Source organism: Trichechus manatus, unplaced genomic scaffold (assembly GCF_000243295.1).
Source record: "Trichechus manatus latirostris isolate Lorelei unplaced genomic scaffold, TriManLat1.0 scaffold00042, whole genome shotgun sequence".
In the NCBI taxonomy this organism is placed as follows: domain Eukaryota; kingdom Metazoa; phylum Chordata; class Mammalia; order Sirenia; family Trichechidae; genus Trichechus; species Trichechus manatus.
Genome location: NW_004443978.1, coordinates 10,689,388 through 10,701,070, shown reverse-complemented (window position 1 = coordinate 10,701,070; position 11,683 = coordinate 10,689,388). Strand labels below are relative to the sequence as shown.

The following is an 11,683-nucleotide window of genomic DNA, read 5'->3' as shown; positions in this document are numbered from 1 at the left end:
ATTAATTTTCCTATTCAACAGGGGTAAAGGAGCAAGACGTCTACAACTTTCTCAGTGTTTTAGAAATAAATAAAAAGGAGAGGTGTGTGTGCGTGCATGCGTGTGTGTGTGTGTAAAAAGAGAGAGAATGTAGCAAATGTTAACAACTGGGAAATCTGGATTTTTTTTTGTCCTATTTTTATAAGATTTCTGTAAGTTTGAAAGTGCACTAAGCAAGAAGCAAAGTGGGCAAATCCCACCTTTGTCATTAACTGCATGGTCAGGATCAGCGTGAATCCAATTCCCAAAGTGTGGAAATAGATCCAGTCCTCACCTTTCCTCTTCTCCAACCTCATTGCCAGCCGCCCAAGCAGCACACTCCCTCTAACCTTAGCCACCCAGAGATGGGTCAGAGCTCACAAGTTAAAAGGACACTTTCCTTCAGACTGCCAAATAGGCAGACACCAGCCCCCTGCTGACTCTCACTGCCCCTGTGGGTTCATTAATTTTCTGGAAGGACTCACAGAATTCACGAGAGTATCCTACACTTACGACTACAGCTCTATCACAACCAAAAAGGATATGAAGAGACACATAGGTGAGGTCTGGGTGAAGTCACAATGTGAAGCCTCCACGTCCCAAAGGGGGACATGCCACCCTCCTCCATGCATGGTCACCAACCAGGAAGCTCATCTGAGCCTAAGGGTTCAGTGCTCTTATCAACCTCACCACATGGCCATGATAGATTACATCATACCTCATGAGGCTTAGTCAGCATCAGGCTCCCAGGTGATTCTTCTTGGTCTGGTCAACCCCTACCTATTAATCTCAGGTTTTGGTCCAGCTCTGGAAACAACTGAAAACAAAGGCCAAATTGCTTTTTGCAAGGTGATTCTGTGCTTCACAAGAAGTATTTCAAAATAAAAAGTTTAAAAATTACAATAACAGCGATACAGAAGTGCTCTGAGGCTTATATTCATTTATTCGACAGACGTTAACTGAGCACCAACTATGTGCCAGACATTCTGCTGGTTATTAGAGATGCAGAGAACAAAGACCAGACCAGGGTCAGAATCTGTAGTGGATTCTATCGTACAGCCCCTGATCCCCCTTCAAGACCAAGGCTCTCGCTCTCCTAGAGGCTGGGCTGTTGCCTGGCAATAGCTTATGTTTGAGTGCCTTCCCAGGACTTGCCCTCACAGAGGAAATCCATTTTGCCCAAGGTTATGCCCCTCCCAGCATCTAATGACTGGTCATTTGGAGGTGAGAAATGGTTTTAATTCTCCTGGAATACAGATTTCTGGGGTCCATGGAGTTGGAGTGACCCACCCAGGCCATTTGCCCTTAGATGTCCTTTTGAACCTTGAGCCTGGAAGAAACTGGTCTCCTAAAGGTCACCTTCAAGTCAAACAATGTTGCTGTTGTTGTATGCTGTGGAGTCCATTCTGACTCATAGTGACCCTATAGGACAGAGTTGAACTGTCCCACAGGGTTTCCAAGGCTGTAAATCTTTACGGAAGCACACTGCCACAGCTTTCTCCCACAGAGTGGCTGGTGCGTTTGAACCTCTGGCCTTTTGGTTAGCAGCTGACACTTAATCACTGTGCCACCAGGGTTCCTTAAGTCAAACAACAGTCTTGCTAATTAGTAAGACCATTTTGCCTTAGGCATTGTGCTCTTTTGAAGAATTCAGTTAGTGTCAAGAAACACAAACTCCAGGGTCTGACTGGAAGCTATGTTCTAGGATAAATTGTTATTAGAAAAACACTGTTCTGGCCCCATTTCCATGGCAGTGTTGAGGGGTTGGGGTATAAGCACCTTTGGAGGTTTTCTCATCTTTGAAACTCTCATCTGACTTCCAGACCAGACATTCCCTGGTTCATGAACTAAAAAATAAAGCTAATGAGTTCATACACAAATTTAATATTGTGAAAATTTTATTTATTTTTAACAGGGGTATGGTTAAAGGCCTGGCCCCCATGTATCTATTCCAGATAACTCTGAAGACCATCCCACTTCAGAGGTCCCCATAGGGTCAGTTCAGTCTTCCACTGAGACGACATCACAGTTCAACTTCTCCCTTTGCCCAATTCTGCTTCCTTCCACAGGGGGTGATTCCAAGTTCACCCCACAAAAACTTCCTGCACACAATCTCCATATCATAGCCAGTATCCAAAGAACCTGATCAATAACAGAATCCCAACAGGAAGCAAATACCATAGTCAAATTTGGATATTTCAAGGTAAGTTATTAAGGGGACTATTAGATGGATAGGGTGTGGTGGAAGCACAAGGGACAGTGCAGTGACCTGGGGCTAGGAGCAGCTAAGCTGCTATCATCCCTAGGCTTGAGGTCACAAGGAAAGGGGGGCAGTTACTGAAATCTGGAAGAAATGGGTTGTGTAGAAAAGGTTACCCTGAGAGGAGTAGGGTCCTTCAGTTGAGACACAGCCAGCCCAAGAAGGCCCCACAGAGAGGGAACCATTGGAATAAATGCCCTTCCTCACTCACCACCTCTCCTCTGACTCCTGCCAGGGCTCCCCATTGGCTGAACCCAACCCAGAAGCCAAGTGTGCAAGAAACATTGATGCAGTTCTTGTGGGTTAGCCACTGACAAAACAGTTATGTTTCTCCTGGTATCCAGCTTTCTGGGTTCATAGAGTTAGGGTAACCCACTCAGGCCATCTACTCTTAGGTGTCCTTTTGAACCTTGAGCCTTTAAGGAACTGTTTCCCTGGAGTCACCTTCAGGTCAAATAGCTTAGTAAGCAGCTTAGGGGAGATCGTTTTACCTTAGGCATTGGGTTCTTTTGGAAAATTATCTATGTGCAGCCAGCTTACAGAAGCAGAAACTCCAGGGTCTGACTATAGGCTGTGTTTTAGGATGTACGGCATATCCTTGGTGACTGTAACTGACCGACCCTGAAACCTTGCACTGTGATCTGATGCTATCTCCCAAGATATTGACATAACAATGACCTATATAACCCATTTTCACTGTGCCCTCTTTGAGTGCCTTCCCAGTACATTCAGGTTGAGGCTGCCTGATTCAAATTGTATCTATTCACAATAAATATATTTTGTCACACTAAGTTTTGGTGTTTCTCTGTGCATTTAGATTTTTGACACTTCCCAGGGCAGAGGGTGGGTGGAGAAGTAGGAGGGTGGATCTGGATGGCAGATGGAAGATGTTGGACACAGAGTCCAATATTCCACATCTGGGCCTTAACACCCCTTTGAGAATCCAATGAAAGCTCTGGACTCTTCCCAGGGAATGGAACCTAAACACACACAATTTTGCACCTAATTTTGTGGAATTTCATGAATGTTCCTCCAGAAGTTCGTGAACCCCAGATTAAACACTACAACACTATGACGTGGTAAAAGTAGAGGTGTAATAAATGGGCTACTGAAGGGAGGAGAAAAGCCGAAAGAAAGGGAGAACGCTGATACCCTCATAAAAATGGGAATCGAGATCAGCAACTGTAGCTGGAATAGGAGATGTTCATATAAGAACCAAAAATAATAAGAGAAAGTTCAAACATAGGAAATAGTGCACTAAATTATCATCTTAGATATCAGAGCTATTGTCTAAAGTTGTTAATCAAGAAATATAGGTATAAGAATGTATGTGAGTTGGAGTCTGGAGATAATTACCAGAAAAACTAAAAACAGGAATCGCTAAAAGATGCTGTCTCACATGGATAAATCTGGAGGACATCATGCTGAGTGAAATAAGTCAATCACAAAAGGACAAATATTGTATGAGACCTCTACTATAAAAACTCATGAAAAGGTTTACACACAGAAAGAAACAATCTTTCATGGTTATGAAGGAGGAGAGGAGTGGGACGGAAAAACACTAAACAGACAATAAATAAGTGGTAACTTTGGTGAAGGTAAGACAGTAGACAATGCTGGTCCAGCCAGCACAACTTGTCCAAGACAAGGTCATGGAAGCTCCATAAACACATCCAAACTCCCTGAGGGACCAAATTACTGGGCTGAGGGCTCTGAGGACCATGGTTCAAGGAACTTCTAGTTCAACTGGCATAAAATATTTCATAAAAAAAATGTCCTACATCCTACTTTGGTGAGTAGCGTCTGGGGTCTTAAAAGCTTGTGAGCGGCCATCTTAGATACTCCACTGGTCTCATCCCATCTGGAGCAAGGGAGAATGAAAAAAACAAAAGACACAGGGAAAGATTAGTCCAAAGGACTAATGGACCACAACTACCACAGCCTCTATCAGACTGAGTCCAGCACAACTAGATGGTTCCTGGCTACCACCAACAACTGCTCTGACAGGGATCACTATAGAGGGTCCTGGACAGAGCTGGAGAAAAATGTAGAACAAAATTCTAACTCACAAAAAAAAATAAAATAAAAGACCAGACTTACTGGTCTGACAGAGACTGGAGAAACCCCCAGAGTATGGCCCCTGGACACTTTTTTAGCTCAGTAATGAAGTCACTCTTGAGGTCCACCCTTTAGTCAGGTTAGACAGGCCCATATAACAAAGCGAGATTAAATGGGCACACCAGCCCAGGGGCAAGGATGAGAAGGCAGGAGGGGACAGGAAAGCTGGTAACGGGGAACTCAAGGTTGAGAAAGAGAGAGTGTTGACATGTCACGGGGTTGGCAACCAATGTCACAAAACAGTATGTGTATTAATTGTTTAATGAGAAACTAGTTTGCTCTGTAAACCTTCAACTAAAGTACAATTAAAAAAAAAAAAAGACATTGTATTTGGGAGTAGGGGCAGGTACGGCAGGTAGGAACTCAGTTGCTTTTCTTTATAAGCTCTTCTGATATGTCTGACTTGTTGCCATGTACATAAACCAAGAAAAAAAACCAAACCCACTGCCATCGAGTCAATTCCAACTCATAGCAACCACAACGGGTTTCCAAGGCTGTAAATCTCTACAGAAGCAGAGATATCTATTTAAATAAAAAAAAATATATAAAAAAGAACCCTTGTTCTATTGGGATCTGTCCTCACCTCTGACCCCACAAGGTCCCAGAGCCAGTTCAACCCACATATCCTTCCAATAGGCTTACCTGACCTATTCACAATGCAGACCAGAAATTGCCCTGCTTTGACCACCTATTTCCACATAACAAAATACCCTAAAACTTGGTGACTTAAATAATACAAAAATGTATTTCTCACAATTCTGTGGGTTGACCGGGTGTATTTTCTACTTCATGTGGTGCCAGCTGGGACCCTGGAATGGCTGGAAAGTACAGAATGTCCTCATTCACATGGCCCAGTTGGACTGGCTATCAGCTGGGAACTCAGCTACAGTTGTTGACTGGAAGGCTTTGTCCTCTCTGTGTGGGCCTCTCCACTTGGCTGCTTGGGCTTCCTCACAAAATGGCAATTATATACTAAGAAGGAGTAATTAAAGAGGCAAAGACAGAAGCTGTAGCCTTGGTACTTACATAGCATCGCTTGCTATGGCCACCCCAGATTCAAGGGGCAGAGAATTAGATTCTATCTCTGAATGGAAGGAATGACAAAGAATTGATGGTATCTCAAAAGGCAGAGACAAAAAAGCTTCATGGCAGAGGCTGAAGATCCCCACATGACAGCTGCCCCATTGTCCCAAAAGTACCCCTACCAGCCACATGTTGATGGACTGCATGCTGGTGACTTCCTTCCTGCACTTGGGCTTCTACATGCATCACAACCCTTTCAGGCCATGATCTCTCAGTCGTCCGTGTGGAGGGTTACCCCCAGGTTCCAGACTGACATGGTCACCTTAGCTCTTGATATTTTTATTGTTATCTTGGCCTTCACCTGATTTAAACTTCCAGATGACACAGATTACATCTTCTAAAATGCTCTGTATATCCTAGTGAATGTCACTTTGCCCTTCCCCATGGAAAGTTGTAGCTAACAGATGCAATTAGTGTTTAAATTATGTATCTATCAATATATAAATTATATATCCATACTTACCAGGCTGCCACCTTGCACTACTCCAGAGAGGCTCTATTCACATCATAGGCTCTGTAAATGGAGTGCCCTGGATCTGTACATAGCCCACACGCTGAACACGATCTCTCTCTATATGGATGTTCAGTAACTCTATATGGATGTATAATATCTTTGATTGGACCTCTCTAGCATATACTTCCTACGTTGTTGTTGTGTGCTGTCGAGTTGATTCTGACTCACAGAGACCCTATAGGACAGAGTAGAACTGCCCCATAGTGTTTCTAGTCTGTAATCTTTACAAGAGCAGATTGCCAGGTCTTTTCTCCCATGGAGCCTCTGGCGGGTTTGAACTGCCAACCTTTCAGTTAGCAGCAAAGCATTTAACCATTGCACTACCAGGGCTTCTTATACTTCCTTTAGGGCAAAACCCAAACCTGTTGCCATCGAGTCAATTCCAACTCACAGCGACCCTACAGGACAGAGTAGAACTGCCCCATGGGGTTCCCAAGGAGTGGCTGGGCTGATGGATTCGAACTGCTGATTTTTGGTTAGCAGCCGTAGCATGCTGTAGCTCTTAAGCACTGCCCACTAGAGCTCCTCCTTTAGGGGAGTAGTTTTCAATCGGGTGCACATTATAATCACCTGGGCAGGCTACACTGCCAACCAATTAAATCTAAATTGCTGGGTAGGGGGGGCCAGGCACCAACAGTTTAAAAATCCCTGGGTGATTCCACTCAGAAGAAAGGCATGGCCATCTGCTTCCGACAAATTAGCCATTGAAAACCCTATGGAGCACAGTTCTACTCTGACACACATAGGGTCACCAAGAGTCGGAGTGGTGGTGGTGGTGGGTGATTCCAACCAGCAGTCAAGGTTTAGAACAAGTGCTCTCAGGGAATGTATACAGATATTTGAGAAGGTTTTATTTTTTTCTTGAACGTATAAAATTATTGGCACTCATTGCAGGAAAAATGTGAAAGTTGCAGAGAATCCTAAAAGGCCTCCCTCCCTGTTTGGTCAGTGACGTGGCTAGTTCCTTGTTCCTGATCTGATCGCCCTTCTAGCTCTCCTCCCACTCCAAGGAACAGCTTGCTCCTCCCAGAATCTCCAGCCTCAGGCTGGGAAGAAAGGCTTGGTGATGTACTGCCGTTGAAAATCAGCCATTGAAAACTCTATGGAGCATAATTCTACTCTGACACACCTGGGGTCGCCATGAGTTGGAATCAACTCCATAGTAACTGGTTTTTCCAAGGCTTTAAGCATGCAAATAATACAATGAGATACACCCACCCACTGAACTCTCCAGTTAGAGACAATGGGAACCACCATTAAACATTGAACATTATACTTACGTTATCTCTGTAAGGAGACAAGGAAACTGGGAACTGGTTTGCCTTCCAGGTAGAGAATTGGGTTGCTGGAGGACAAGGAAGGAGGTAGGCTTTCAGTATATATTCTTTTATACCTTCTGGATTTTTCCATGTCAGCATATCAGCTATTCAAAAATAAAATAGAAATTAAGATTAATCCTGCCCCCCACACCCCCAAAAATGTTTAACCTGAATCTCTTCATAAGGAACAATCAAACACAAATTGAAGGACATTCAGCCAAATAGACAGTCTGAGTGCTTTAAAAATGTCAGCGCTGTGAAAGGTAGAAACGGCTGGGGAAGTGTTTCAGCTTAGAGGAAACAAGACAACTGAGGCAATGGTCCCCGGTTGGGTCCTGGACCAAAGGGGAAAGGACAAGATTAGGATAACTGGCAAAATATGAATACAAACCACAGACACTAGATTTGTATCCATGTTAAATTCCCTGGTGTGATAATGGTTTTGTTCTTAAGTGAGAGAATGTTCACAATCTTAGAAGATATATGCACAAATATCTGGATGAAACGTCAGGATGTCTACAGCTTGTTCTCAAATGGCTCAGAGGCAAAAAAAAAAAGGAATAAAAGAAGAGAGGGAAGAAAAGAGGGAGAGAGGGAGGAGGAAAGGAAGAAAAGAAGGAAGGAAATATTGCCAATGTGTGTTTTTGACCAGCGTATATGTTTATAGAGAGAGGAGGATGAAGCAAATGTGCAAACTGGTAACAACTGGTGAATTCAGTAGTTATTATTCTTAATAATTTTTCTATGGTTTAAACATTTTCAAAATGAAAAGTTGGGAAAAATTAAGATTAACCTAAAATTAAACTAATTAAAAAGTTGTTTATGAAAGGTAAAAAGAATCTGCGTATTGGGAGATTTCAAGACCACTGTAACTCTATATTCTAATCGAAAGTGAACCCATCCCATTTAACATGGTAGCCAGCTGAGCTATCACCACCTCTCCTGATGGCACAGCCAGTTATGATGCTCATGCTTCCAAATACCTTTCGCACACTTAAAAGCATTTACATTTTGTCTCCACAAATGGGTGACACACCTCCCTGAGAAAAAGCTGAGGTGCCACAAATTCAGAATTCTCAGTCCTTTTCAGGTACATAAACATTTCCAACTGTTTAATAACCTGACCTTTTTCACAAGTCAAACCAAAGTCATTTTTCTTTGAATACGTTCAGATTTAGAAAAAGAAAGCAATGATCCAAGTGGCCCTTAAAGAGTAGATCTTATAATGGGAATTCCAAGCCTTGTGCCAGGCAGGGTGGGGGTGGAGGAGTAAGGGCTAGAGAGGTTGGTCAGAGGGGACCCTGGGAAGCCCCTCCCATTACATGTAACAGCTGTTGGCTTCCCCAGTGAATCCAGAGTGTGCACTGGCCACTGTCTGGCCTTTACCATTAAAACTGACATAATAAAATATAAAACCCATCCATTACCCATTGCCATCCAGCGTTGTCATAGATTGCTGGAGAGGTAAGTTTCCTGATGAGAACCAACAGGAAGAGGATGAGGGGAGTGGGGTCCTGGTCCGTGGGGTTGGGACTGCTGTCATAGTCGTCATGGTTGCCCTGAGGGAATTCTCAGATGCGATAAGGTGTGGAGAACTGGGAGTGCTCAAGACACTCCTCAGCATCACCCCACTGCCTCAGGGTGGCTCCCCCAAAATCAGAGGTCATCAAGTCAACTCCAATTCATGGTGGCCCCATGTGTGTCAGAGTAGAACTATGCTCTATAGGGTGTTTAATGGCTAATTTTTTGAAGGTAGATCACCAGGCCTTTCCTCCAAGGCACCTCTGGGTAGACTTGAACCACCAACCTTTCGGTTAGCAACCAAGAGCATTAACCATTTGTACCACCCAGGGGCTCCTTCAGGGCCAACCAGACCTCCTTTAATGCAGTGGAGCATGGGGAGGTGCTCAGCCACAGCTTTCTGATGACGCACCCATGGCAGCTGAGAGTTCAGGCTCTGAATTTCGAGCTGGGTTCAGATCCTGGCCTTGCTACACACAAACCGTGGGACCTTGGGCTAGCAGCTTAATCTCTCCAAGCCTAGCTTTCTTCATCCCTAAAATGGAGTGATCCGAGTTTCCACTTCAAAGTGTGCTGTGAAGATTTAAATGAGAGGAAGCCTTCTAAGCCCTCAGTGTAGAGATGAGCACAAAGTTGGCATCTGTGATAGTTAATGTTATGTGTCAACTTGGCTAGGCTATGATTCTCAGTGGTTCCACAGACACTGTGTAATCACCTCCCATTTTTGTGATCTGATGTGAGCAGACAATCAGTTGAAAGGGAAGTTTCATTGCGGGTGTGGCCTGCACCAAGTATATAAACAGATGCACTGGCAAAGCGCTCCATCTCCCTCCCCCTCCCCATTTTCCTCTTCCCCCTTTTCTCCCTCCCCCTCACCTTGCAATCTTCTAGAAGTTTGACTTCCGGTCTTGGGACATAAGCCAGCAGAGGCCTCCTCCCTGCTGCCTAACCTGCATATTTTGGTTTCGTCAGCCCCTGCAACCATGTGAGCCAGCAGAGGTCTTCAGCCTGTCATCTGACCCATGGATTTGGGACTTGCCAGCCCCCACTACTGGTGAGCCATTTCCTCACAGTTGCATGAGCCATTTCCTTGAAGTAAATTTTTCTCTCTGTTTCTGTATGTATATGTACACACGCTTCACTGGTTTTCCTCCTCTGTAGAACCAAGGCTAAGACAGCATCCAACCAGTGGTAGCAACACAGCTCTTGTCAGAGGTGGGTCAGCTGAGGAGATGCCAGGGCAGCCACCTGGAAATAGAGAGAGAGGGTGAAAGTCACTTCCCTGATCCCCTGTGTGAAAAGAGAAAGAGCCCAGGGTTGGAAGGTGCACCTTGTTCAACTGTGGGGATTGGGGAAAGGTGAGGTTGAGCAGGAACAGGCATCACTAAGCTGCTTTCCCAGGAGAGATGGGCTCTTTGCCAGTAGGGTTTTGCTTTTCTGTGTGTAGTTTGCAAGACTGGATCCTAAAATGGAACTATTTGATAAAACTGAGCTGAGGCCTTAGCTGCCCAGCAGCCCTCCTTTCCTCAGCCTCCCTGCTAAATATGTGGCAGAGAAACATTAAAAGAGCATCAGTGTGAAAAGGTACATTATCCAATAAATGGCATTGGGACAAGTGAGTGGTCATCTAGGAAAAATAAAGCTGGATCCCTACCTCACACCTCACACCAAAATTAATTTCAGATGGATCAGAAATTTCAACATTAAAAATGAAAACCATTAGAAATAATAGAATTTTTTAAAAATAAAATCTCTGCATGGGAAAGACCTTTCTTTGCGTGACAACGCCCAGGAGGCATTTTCAAAAAATAGTGAATTTGGTTACATAAATTTTTTTTAATCAAGTGGCAAAAGTAAAAGTCCAAAAACAAACAGCAAAGTGGAAAAAGTATTTGCAACACACGTGGTTGGCAAAGACCAATTTCCTCCATATGTAAAGCACTTCTAGATGTCAATAAAGAAAAAAACCAACAATCCAATAGGAGGAAAATGGGAAATGATAGAGCAGAGCTCATAGGAAAGGAGACGCAAATGGCTTGCAAACATACAAAAAGATGCTTAACCACACTTGCATTAAGAGAAGCAAAAATTCAGTACTATCCATATTTATGTCTATTCCAAAGAAAGGTGATCCGAGCAAACATGGAAATTATCAAACAATATCATTAGTATCATACACAAGTAAAATTTTGCTGAAGATCACTCAAAAGTGGCTGCAGCAGTATATTGACAAGGAACTGCCAGAAATTCAAACTGAATTCAGAAGAGGACGCGGAACCAGGGATATCACTGCTGATGTCAGATGGATCCTAGTTGAAAGCAGACAATACCAGAAAGATGTTTACCTGTGTTTTATTGACTATGTAAAGGCATTCGACTGTGTGGATCATAACAAATTATGGATAACATTGCTAAGAATAGGAATTCCAGAACACTTAATTGTGCTCATGAGGAACCTGTACATAGATCAAGAGGCAGTCGTTTGAACAGAAAAAGGGGATACTGCGCAGTTTACAGTCAGGAAAGTTGTGCATCAGGGTTGCATCCTTTCACCATACTTATTCAATCTGTATGCTGAGCAAATAATCTGAGAAGCTGAACTATATAAAGAATGGGGCATCAGGATTGAAGGAAGATTCATTAACACCTGCGTTATGAAAATGAAAGTGAAGAGGACTTGAAGCAATTACTGATGAAGATCAAAGACCACAGCCTTTGGTATGGATTACATCTCAACATAAAGAAAACAAAAGTTCTCACAACTGGACCAATAAGCAGCATCATGATAAACGGAGAAAAGATTGAAGTTGTCAAGGATTTCATTTTACTTGGATCCACAATCAACACCCA

General features: G+C 43.5%; 1 long non-coding RNA gene across 1 annotated transcript; it reads right to left on the bottom strand.

The window, feature by feature from the left end:
- Positions 1–779: 779 nt before the first annotated feature.
- On the bottom strand, positions 780–9,835 carry LOC111820565 (uncharacterized). Its single transcript, XR_002824094.1, has 3 exons — positions 9,710–9,835; positions 7,274–7,416; positions 780–835 (listed from the first exon to the last, which is right to left on the bottom strand). It is a non-coding gene; the product is annotated as an uncharacterized LOC111820565 (long non-coding RNA).
- Positions 9,836–11,683: the final 1,848 nt, after the last annotated feature.